Raw genomic sequence first — 12,029 nt, forward strand, 5'->3', positions numbered from 1 at the left:
TTTGTCTTTCATTTCTTTCCTAAAGGGTGGATGGAGTGAATTGTACCATCTCTTTTGGCTCAACTGCTTCTGCCAGGCATTTTGTATCACCCTACAGCAGACAAAGCTTGGAAGGAAAGAAGAAACGGCCTTGGGATAAGAGATCACATCCTTGTGAGTTAACTTAAAGCCAAGGGGCTAAAAAAAACCCTTCCAAAAAAAAAAAAAAAGGATACATGGCAGACAATACAGCTCTCTATTAGGAAAATCAGGATTATGCTTTAAATGCGAAAATGCAGCATGACAGAACCTCCCTGTCCCCCAACATTACCATACGTATGCATTATAGTCCCAAGGTATTAAGGGTAAGTAGGTTGTTCAAATGGGTTCAAGGCTTATCCAGCAGAGAGAAAGCACCCAGACTGATCAGGCTTCAGCCCACAAACACCACAAACTGCTAATGTTTGGGGTTACAGGACAAATATCACAGAACAGGGGAGGCAGGAAAAGAATGACGCCCCTAACTACAATTCCCATCAGCCCTTGTAGAACCTCAAGCCACCCCGGGAAAATTATGATTATTGCAGCCCTTTAGTCAAACACAAAATAGACATCTAAACAAGGGGAAGGTCATGGAAGGTCATTTCCATTTTGTCTTAGCCTGAGGAGGTAGCACTTGAGGAGGGCTAGCAAGGACTATATATCACATTCATCTCATTTTCCACTGGCACAACCTTTATTTTGAAAGCACTTGCCTTCCATTCACCAGTGATCTTACACTTCTCCTGCTGACAGTCACCTGTCCAGACTTCTCACTTTCTCTCTGCTGCTGCATTTCTTCCAAATTCACTCTTCCAGTGTAAGTCAACATCAACATCCTATGATACAACTGGGAGAAGAAAGCTCAGAAAAGGAAGAAACTTTAGGTGACAGACCTAGAGAGGAAGGCCAGATCCTTAATACAAGGGGGTTCACATGGCAAAACATCTCTCCTCTGGATGTACAGCACATGAGCTGCATTTGGAAACACCTGTGGAGGCAGCGGAGACCCCTGAAGCCCACAGGAGTGAGGACATGGTGGGGGGAGAGGAATGACAGAAGTGTTTCAAATTCAGTGACAAGATCTATGTAGAGAAACATGACTCCGTTAATAACACTCTTCTACAGCCTCCTACTTTTCCCCACCCATTCACTTAGCCTTCTATTTCTTCATGCGAAATAGATTTCAGCATCATGTCACCTCCCAACCACTTCCATAAATTCTACATCCTGCGTTCCCTGCACCCTAACTCACCTCTGACCCCACTTGTCCAACTTAATACACCTTGGCAGGAACACTAGCATACCTGTGCTTGCTTCCATGCAACAAGCTGCATTTCCTTACTCCCTGTGCTTCCTAACCTCTGTGGCAGCCATTCTCCAGTCAGAGATGTTGCAGACTATTTCATAAAAAAACTACCTCCCTTGTGCCTGAGGCACAATACCTGCCAGATATGACATCTTTGTGCTGTGTTACTACTCTATCCCCAGTACAAAAATCTTTAAAGCCATGGCCATAACTGTAGTGCCATTTCTGTTTTAAGACATGTTATTGGGAGTCCTGCAGGTACAGACCTCCAGTTCCAGTAAAGACCATGTCCGTCCTTGCACAGAAATTAAATAGACTTCTAGTGAGAAAAATAGTGACTTCAGATTCAGGAAGTGGTGTTGTGCTGGAAATGTCACTCTAGGGAAGAGCACATTTCTGTGTGCAGTCTCCCTGTAATAGAAGACTCACCTCTGAGAACAACACAGTCAACAAGTTCTGAAAGAAAATGGAAAACATCCCAATTTTATAGCTTTGCATACTATTCCTGAGAAGCCACATACACTGTATAAGACAAACTCATATGTCAAGACCAGAAAGAAAGATTATGATTTTGCCTGATTTCCTAGCACACATCATTGAACTTCAATTAAAATTTTCTGTATTAAGCAAAGTGCCCATGTTTAAACTGGAATCTCTCTTCAAGACAGCAGCCCAGTCTGGAACTGAACATCTGATATATGGGAGAGCTACCATGTCTCTAGTTATTTCATTCTGAAGGAAAATCATCTTCATTAAAAATTCTTTACCTTTTTCTTTATCACTTTTCTTTTGTGTAGCTTGCAACTACAGGCTCTTGTCATTGCTTTCTCCGCTAGAACTGCTGAAATCTTAAGTAGGTAAGCAAGGCCTATGGTTATGATACTTAATCTTCTCTAAACAGATTGAGTTTCCCAAGTCTTTCATTCTGCGGCAGATTTCCAAATTTTGCATCATTCCAGTGGGCTCTTATCTGAACCCTTTCCAATTTGTCAACAGGCCTTTGATACATTTTGTAACAGTTAACACTGCAAGATAAACCATCATTTTAAAACTTTCTAGGCTTTTGTGTGCCTCATTTGTCACCCCCAGCATTACACATAACTGCATACCATATGTGTTAAAAAAAAAAATCACACACAGGAGACTCAAAGGTCAGAAATTAAACTAGAAAATATACACAGCAGAAACCAATCAAAGCCTCTTTCTCTTTTCTTCCAGCTCTGCATGACAGATGCTACAGGAGCTTAAAGTACCTTCCCCAGTGACTTACCCAGTTCAAAAAGAATGGTCTGACTGATTCTACCATCATTTCTTTGGAAAACCATACCCTGCAAGGTTTGACAGAAAGTTTTCTTACCCACCATATTTTCCACATGGTTAACTTCATCTCATTTCTTTTACACCCTTAAACTGTTACGTGAATCTTCTACATCCCTATACAATACAAATTCCATCTTATTATTCCTACTTCCCTAAGCCAATCTAACACCACTGTTAGTCCTGCATCCCCATGGCAAGCTCACTTGTCTCACATCCAACCCTTAAAATGCCTGTAAATAATCCTAAAACCTTAGGTGGACTGGTCAGCTTACACTTGCTTAGTTTTGGTTTCCATACATCACTGCCAATGAAAACTTGCAGTGAATTCCTTGCATTTCTTATCTCTAGGACTAATTTTTAATTGAGCTACCCAGGTTTGTCTAAACTGAGGTATTACTACTGCCATGGATGGCCCCCATCTTGCCAATCCAGGATCCAGGACTTGCTATCTCTTCTTATAAAGCTCACAATTTCATATTATAACCATTTCCATTACACATTTGATTGTCATGCACATGCAGATATGGTTAAATTCCACTGAATCCAGAAACACCCACCTCCAGAGTAAATGCAGCAAGCACACGTGTACATAAAGCTCTCAAGGAGGAGGGTGATTGTTAGCTAAGCATGTGATAGGACAAATGACTTCTTCAGCAACAGGAAAAAAGTTTGTTCCTCAGCCAAGTTTTGGACATGTTTAGGATTTGTATTTAATCTAGGACACAGCCAACAAGTCTTAAACTCCCATCTGTACTTCAGGCAGCAAGCTTGTATAAAGATCAAGACCAATCCTGCTAGTACTGTAGATGGGGCATTAGACTTGCCCATATTTTGGGCACATCCAAGACCCTTGCCTAACCCGCAGATAGCTAAGATTGCCAAATCCTTTCTCTGCTACAAGAATAAACATGGCTATTAATGTCTCTTATTTTGGTGCTGTCCCCGTTGCAGAAAATCTTATCCGCTTTCAGGCAACAGGAAGAAGACCAGAAAGCACGTACCGGCTTCACACCCATTTGTCTGAAACCTTAACCCTCCAAAGCTGGGTTTTAACACACTCTGAGGGTGAAAGTGGTCTGTTTCCAAGATCCCATTCAAACTGGTTACTTGGTTTGAGCTGCCACTAATTGTGGCTTAATTACAGAATCACAGGATATAAGATTTGCAAAGATCTCCTGAGATCAGTAGAGTAAGATATTTTCAAGACCACAGGTTTTCTTGTGCATATCAGTCCTGACTGATACCCTACTAAGCAAAGGAATATCTGGTTTAAAAGCTACCCCACCAAACAAAAGTTCTTTGGGAAACCTCAGCACATATTTTTATGTCCTGCTTCTCTAAAGTGATGATCGTCATGTCCTCCTAAAGGCCTAAAATGCCCTATATAAAAACATTTTAATAGCAGTTATCCTGAAAATGCAGCTGACATTTTGAGGGGAATTAAAAAAAGGCATTTTGGATTTGACCAAAGTGATACCAAAGGAAAAAGTATAGATGCCCTGTTTTGGCAACACTATTGCAAAATTTCTGTTCTGGCTAAACTCCAACTGCTTCCGCTAACTTTTTGGCCCAGCAACAACACTAAATAATCCATTAGTGTGCCAGGTCTGTTTGGAACCCAAAGTGAATTAGTTGCTTTTTGGCTCAAACTTGTATCCGAATATCCTCAGTTCAAGATAACTGATAACTTAGCACATAGAAAAGACTCCCCTTTGAGCCATATAAACATTTTGTTTCAGTGACAGATCTTTTTCCAGATTTATAGAACACACCTTTCCCTGGAGCTCAGGTCACGTTTGCATAGCTGAATAAAAATACCATAAATCTCCCTCTTTTCAGCCATAGAAAGCAAGAGGATTCATTCCTCCTGGGATCTTCTTAAGCAGCTACTTATCTCATGGCCAGACCTCATACTATTTCTTTTGGGGTTAGCATGGCCTCTTCACCAAGCCACGCAAGGACTTTCAGATTAGGAACAAGGAACTTCAGCGTTCAAATCAAGTAAAAGATTACTCACAATGCCAGCTAGTGGGATACTTCCACAATACTTCAGCATAACACTAAACATTGCAAGGGATCTGTATATTAGATCAGCTGTAAAGACTAATTATTTGTAGTTCAGGTGATTCACTAAAGAAACAAAATGGGGGAAAGATTGTTATAGAGGGATGACCCAAGGGAAAGAATTTATGTCCTGAATGTTAAAGCAGTGGGTTAAGGATGAAGACTTCGGATCAGAGACCACTTCATGCTGTACTAGTCATTAATAAGGTCTCACACTGGTAGCTTGGAAACTGCTGTGAATTTTCCTATCAGAGCTTCCCTGGTGAAGAAGATCAAGCTCCATTCCATAGTCTTGAGTGAGCAACCCCAAAGGTTTCTGGTAGCTTGAGGCAAACACTTCAACCACCACATTTTGACCTTTTAACCCATCAGCATATCTGATCACCAAAGAAATCAGAAAAATGAGAAAGGATTTTAGCGCATAAACAGCCCATATGCTAATCCTTGTCATATTGCGCTCTCCCTCTGGACTTCATTATTGGCTCCATTATATGAAGTGGGACATTTGGACTACAGTTTCAAAAATCTTTCTAGTGCATGCATGAAACAATCCTGTATCCTCTTGTGCTCTGTTAATAATCTGAATATCTGCTTGCTTTTATTTGGACACAATGTCTGAGTCCTGTCTGGCTGCTGAACAGACTTCTCCCAGACGAGTTTGAAATGCATTTGGCAGTTCCTTGCCCATATGTGCTCCCTCAGACATGCCTCCTAAAAATCACACCACTCGCTCAGAAATCAACACGTGTTCCCCTCAGACATGACAGGTACTGTTAGCCTGTGACTTCAGCTATTTTAACATAGTCAGATGCTACAAACATTAGTCTAGTATAACCAGCTAGCAACCCTCTATCAGTAATGACATAGCAGTTTACAGTGCTTGATTATAGACTAAACAGACTATTTTCTAGTAGAAAACTTGCCTCTACACTAAATAAAAAACAGCAGGGAACCTACTAGGGACACGGTAGCCCAAGAAGACGTATTTACACAGTCTCAAGGCATATGAGAAGGTGATAAATTAGATGTAAAGAGTTGAGCTTAATGTTGCAGGAGTGACACTTTGATCATTTTCTTTCCTTCTCCTGCCCCTCCCTCTCACTCCCATCTCCCTCCTCCTCCTTCCTACTGCTGGAGATGCATTTCCACAGCATGCAGCCTTTCCTCTCTAATAAAGTTTTTCTTCTATCATAAAGAAGAAAACCTTGAAAGGGATGGTATTTATGGAGAGCACTAACCTACGCTGCATAATCCTCAGGAACTGGCATGGTACAGGACTGATGAAGCTTCTGAGTGAAAGCATGCAGCAGCTTTCTAAAGCGAGCACAGGGAAAGTCTGGGAGGGCTGGAGCTCCCAACAGCTACTACTCAACCAAACATGACTATCTCTGATTTCCTCTCAGCATCTGTAATTGTCCTAAGCCAGAGCCCTAAGAAGAAATAAAAAAGCCAACAACCACCAAAAAAAAAAACACCACAAGTTATGTGAAAACTGTGCTGTATGAAGAAAAGGAGAGGGGGCAATGCAAAGATGGGAGTAAAGGATCAAGAGAGAGAAGGTAAGAGATTTATTCAGCATTTCCTTGTCTGTCTCCTCCACAAACTGAATCACAGAAGCATGAAAGTAGATGTATTGAATCTCAAAGGAAATAAAAGAAGTGGAAAATTAACTACTGATGAAAAAATAGCTGTGTCCAGGGATTCCTGCATATCAACTCTGAGCTCCCTCTTATCAGCTTAGAATAGAAAAGGCCAGGGGACTGGGGAGGAAAGGTCAAACACGGAGGGAAAACACAGGCAAGCAAAAAAGGAGAGCTAACATGGAAATCAAAGCAAAAGAGCAAGACAGAAAAGAACTGATCCCATTTCAGACAATTTGCATGCATTGCTATGAGTGCCATTTCCCAATTTCAGCATCATGAATGGGTGAAGTTGGCTTAAGGCTGAGGCTTAGAAAAACCACACCACTTTCTGCCTTTTTTCCCCTTCTTTGGCAACAGGTTGTAACACTGGGCTGGGGAAACCTAGTACAACAGCAGCTGCCACCATCTGCACCAGTGCACAGATGAGCCAATTGTGAGCTGCTGTGTGCCAGGTCTGAATCAACCTCAGGAGCTCTTCCCTGCTAGTTGCTAATGGCTTAGACACTGCACACAAAGTTGGCCTGTTTAATTCTGGCTGCCTTCTGGGCCTTGCATTTACCTGTGTCTTACACTGTTGTTTCCCTTGAGTTTTGAATAAGCTTTGCCTTTATTCACTCCTGGTCACCCATATCCACTTTGACCTGAGTAGCCACCTCAGGTTTCCAGATTATGATAGATAAATGTCTATCTCCACCTCTTTCTGATCACAGAAAGGTGTACTGCCATAATCTCCTTGCAAATCACTAACAAAAGACTGAAATAAGTGAATATCGTTACTATTGCCAACAAGCAGTGAATGTGGAACCTTAAAGGTTGGTTTCAAGTAGAAGTAAAACTGGTGGCCTGAGCATATTCCGAACAACTGGCTCCCCATAAATATTACACACCAGCCACCAGCAGTACAAGGCCACATCTTCTTTAGGAATCTCCACTGAACTCCAACACCTGGCTGTCAATGACCAAGAGTGACCCCAAAAACCTTTCACCTAGCCAACAATCCACGGATTCAGATTGCCTCCTCAAATCACTCTAAAGAAAACTACCAAGATCTCTTCCAAAGGCAGAACATTTGCTTACATTCATGGCCAAGAAGGACATGCACAGAAACAGGACATATATAGAGACACACTGATGACATAATTTACCAATATCAGTTGTACAAATGCAGACTGAATTACTACCTCACCAAAAAAGTTAACAACCTTAAAGAGAAGAACAGGATAAAAGAACGTGGGGGGAAAAGCAGGACAGATGGGTTAACAAAAATAATAGGATGTGCATAATTCTCAGCTACTCAGGAACAGTAATCTTCACTTTCAACAAATCTGTTTCCTGTGTATGCATCACAATCAGATTTGATGAATTCACTTACCAAAGTAAGCTTTTGTGTCCTACACAGACAGCTCAGCTCTGGGAGAAGCAATATGAGTTTATACCTTCCCATACAACAAATTATTTACTATGTCCACATCAGCTAACATCTGTGGAAAGCAGCTGAAGCAAGGAGGCTCTCAGCATATCAGTGCACTTCATTTTAACTTGCAGAAATGTTTACTTTATGTGAGGCTTGACTTTGAAACTACAGTTGAGTGCTGCAGAACTTGTTAGGAATTGCGTTTCACTCAAATTGAGACCATTTGCTCCTGTGGCACCAGGAACTCTACAAACTCACTGGAACAGTCAAGCCACAAACCAAGCCTGTCAGGATATTCTGTGCACACTTTCGAGCACATTCCACTTATGAGGCTCCAAGTTTGCTCAGGTCAGTTTTGACAAATACTCCTTATTAAAAGGAAAAAAGTGAAGTGTGGAAGGATGGGCACTACATATCTCAGAGAAAGTTTGATTTCTTCAACTTCTGAAGCATTACCAGTATTTTCAAAACAGCCCAGGCTTACAGAAGTACATTTTTACAGCAAATAAATTAACATTCTCCCTACAATTAAATAAACCTTTTCTTTTTCAATTTTGGATTGAATAAGGTAAGTCTGGTCAATGGAAGTTAACATTTTCTTTTTTCTTCATCTTACTTTATTTTTCGCCCAGTCATTGAATTGAAAAATCTATTATTCACACAACTCAATCTGAAATAAATAAAAGAGCAAACCAACTGTAGACTCCTTAGATTTTGAATTAAAATGTCAGGCTGCAGGAGACAGGGCAGAATATTCCATTGCCAGAGAACCACGCACTATATAATCCCTTAATTGTAACCAAACCCTTAACAGTAGTTTCATGTACTCATAACATCATTGACTTTCAGGTTTCCCGATTTTAAACTGAGCTCCCCACAGAGCATTAAGGGCACATGCAGTGAGCTGTAGGTCTGAGACGATGGTTATCTAATTCCTCTAATAAAAGAAAGGAAAACACCTGTCAGTGAGAGGGAAATTTGCAGCCCTGGGAGTTTTCATCATGGGACAGTGACATTGCTGGCTTGTCTGTAAGGAATAGATCAAGAGGGAAGTCTCCTTAGAAAACCAGTGGTAATAGGAGGAGATCGCTTATTTCCTAAGTAGGCATAGAGAAAAGGGGACCTATGTTCATTCAGGCAACCTATTAAACACGTTGCACTGCAGCAGCTGCACATCTCTTCCATGGTGATACCCTGGAAGGAGCCCAGTCAAGTTCACAGCAGCGAAGAATCCACAAGGCTAACTTAATTTGCTTCTCCTTCCCCAGAAGTCCTGCATCCAGAGCAGCTGAGTGATGGATAGAGCAGCACACACTAACCCAAAGCCTGCACCCTACATCAGATGGGCAGAGGATGGCCCACATAACATAGAGGGGCAGGTTTCTCCCAGCTTTCCAGCAGCTTACTGCCAGTTTTCTTCCCTCCCTAACTCTTGGCCACAGTTCTCCTGGCATGAATTTAGCCCCATCCAGGCAGCCAGGTGATCAGCACCGCTTTTCAAGCCTGCACTGGCCAGAGGGATAAGGGAGACATTCTTTTCAGGCTTGCTTGCTCCCTCACCACTCGGCCATAGCGATTTCTCGTTATCATCCACAAGCCCGAGCCCCCAGAAATGAAGAAAGTGGAAGCTATTTTCTGCTGTTGTTTTGAATGTGAAGTAGAGCAGAGCCTGGATTTCATTCTCAGGGCACTACAGGGTCACAGGCGGTGCGTAGACAGCACAATCGCTTATCTCTCCCCAAGGCACCGCATACAAGAAAGAAAAGAGACACACGGCACTGGCCAGGGTTCATTGCTCTTGGCAAACTGCAGCAGTACCCCAGAGGTGAGTGGCTTCCTGAGCCAGCCTGATCCAAACTACTGGCTCAGAGGTGAAGCACTGCACTGTTTTGGCACGCACACAATCAGCAAGACAGACACAGATCTACAGCTGGGCACACTTGGACCAGCAACATTTAACAGCAAGGGTAATTACCTCCAGGGACATCGTGCCAAGGCTTGTGGGAAGGCCTCCTTGCAGGGTGTTCTTTAAATCAATCTCTTTCTAAGCAGTGGTTCAAACACAGCACCCAGGACTTGGGGCAAGAACTATCAGAGCAAACCCATAGCCACAAGTCATGCTGAGAACTGGGATTTTGAACATATTTTTCTTAGCCCTTCCTACCAAGCACCCCATATCAGACAGCTCCCTGATCCGGGCTTCTTCATCACACAGTAGTCAAGGTGTGACATGCCACAGCTGGCTACCACATTGAGACTTCTCAGGCATTCAGTAGACAAACCCAACAGCTTAAATGCCACTACCCAGGAGGAGCAAGATTGCACCCTTCTGGATCTCATGGCCTAGGCACCTGAGCGAGCTTAGTCCTTAAATCTGGTATTCCCACTTGGGAGTATTTAACAAAAGATTCCTTTCTTTATGACTCAGAACAAAGCAATCTGGAGTGTTTAGTCTCCTTCTGTCATGCTCAAGTTTCTGACTTCCCATAGTTTGTATTAAGAACTGAAAATTACTACACAGTAGATATAGGAAAGGGCTCTGTTATAAAGTGTTTTGGGGATGCTTCTGGACAACTCAGTTATTCCATACTGCTCCTATTCCATAACCCATTGCTGATAGAAATCAAAAGCAGCTTGATTACTGCTAACAAGACAAAGATAGGATTCTAATCCCCATAAATATAACCCAATCAGTTTTGTAACACACCACATCACCTCCTGCTGCTGGTGTGAGCGCATAACTTGGCATGATGAAGCCACTTGCTTGGAGGGCTTCTTTACACACTGAGCATGCTCCTTGTTGAGGAGCAAGATAGGCAAGTAAAGACCTTGAAAGAACTATGAGGTCTTGTGATTTTAACTCATCGCATCCAAAGCAATATGCCACGCAAATGTGTCATTGGAGCAACTGGTAAGAACAAAAACTGCCAGGAATATTATCTCAATGCTCCCCACAAACAACAGTGGCTCAATAAAACACTGAGCTACAGAGGGAATCAGACTCCACCAGAGACCATGCACCTCACACAAACCTTGCTCTCAGGTGAAGCTCCTCTGAGGAAGTCCTTCAGAGCTGCTGCTACTCCCATAGTTCTCCTCAGACAACAGCTCACCTGAGCCCTGCATGCTCTCAGAAAACAAGCCTCCTTTGCTTCCACCCTTTCCTCCAGCCAAGAACTTTTTGTCCCCACCCCACCCCCCCCCGTCTCTGCTAGCTGTCTTGATGGGAGGGCTACATCTTCCTGCCCTCAGCTGGCTGCTCTTGGGAGGGAAGGAAGCTCACCCAGATGGATTTCAGCAGTTCTCATGAGTATTTTATGGTCTTTTACTGATTTACAGCCAGTTCAGCATTCTTGTAAATGGCCATAAATTGGATTGAAGTCATAAATCATAACCAGAGAAAGAAAGACACAGTCTCTGAGTCCCAGCTCAGGCTAAACCAGCCTCTATGAATATATGGAAGAAACCTGCTCCCTCAATCAATAAATACACACAGCTCAGGCTACAGCACAGGGCTGCAGGGGCCACCCCCTCCATCCCTCTTCCCCAGGGCTGTACCAGGAGCTACCTCCTGCACTTGTATGATGCATCTTCCTCCCAAAATGGCTGGCAAACAGGGGTCGCCCCCACCACCTGAGGAGCGTATATAAGCACTTCACCACCTTTACTGTGCTTACACTTGCAAGCACACCCCCCTGCAAGCAGGAGTTCAGAGGGGCGCTTTTCATTTTCACTCAAGGCTCACAAATCCCTCACGTGGAGCAGCAAGGGGAGCTGCCCACCCCAGACATTACCTTTGGGAGGTGGTGGCCTTCTTTCTCCACAGGATCAGCAGAAAGCCACAGGTCAGCTTGTAGAAGTAGCAGATTCACTCCACGTATAGTCCACAAGCAAAGTTTTTCTATCTTCCCTTTTTGTTTCCCTAGCTCGTTTTTAGGATTTAGCCTGTAAGCATTTTTGAAAGCATCTGACACAGCTGCTGTAAGCCAGGCCCTTCATATTTCTGGCGCTGGCTGCGTTCCCGACAACACAGGCTGGCTCTTCCCACCTCCTTAGCATAACACCCAAACGCTGGCTGCCCTGACCCCAAACAAGAAAGGGCAGGAGCACACTAACCAGCCCACCCCCCTGCCCACCCTTGCAGCTCACAGCAGCCACAACCCCTCCTACAGAGCCCACCAAACCCAAGCATCTCCTCCTGCCAGACCTTTTGTAGCCCTCAGGGCTGCCAGATTGCCTTGCCCCCACCCTGCAGACTGCA

This window comes from Anas acuta, chromosome 1 (assembly GCF_963932015.1).
Source record: "Anas acuta chromosome 1, bAnaAcu1.1, whole genome shotgun sequence".
In the NCBI taxonomy this organism is placed as follows: Eukaryota; Metazoa; Chordata; class Aves; order Anseriformes; family Anatidae; genus Anas; species Anas acuta.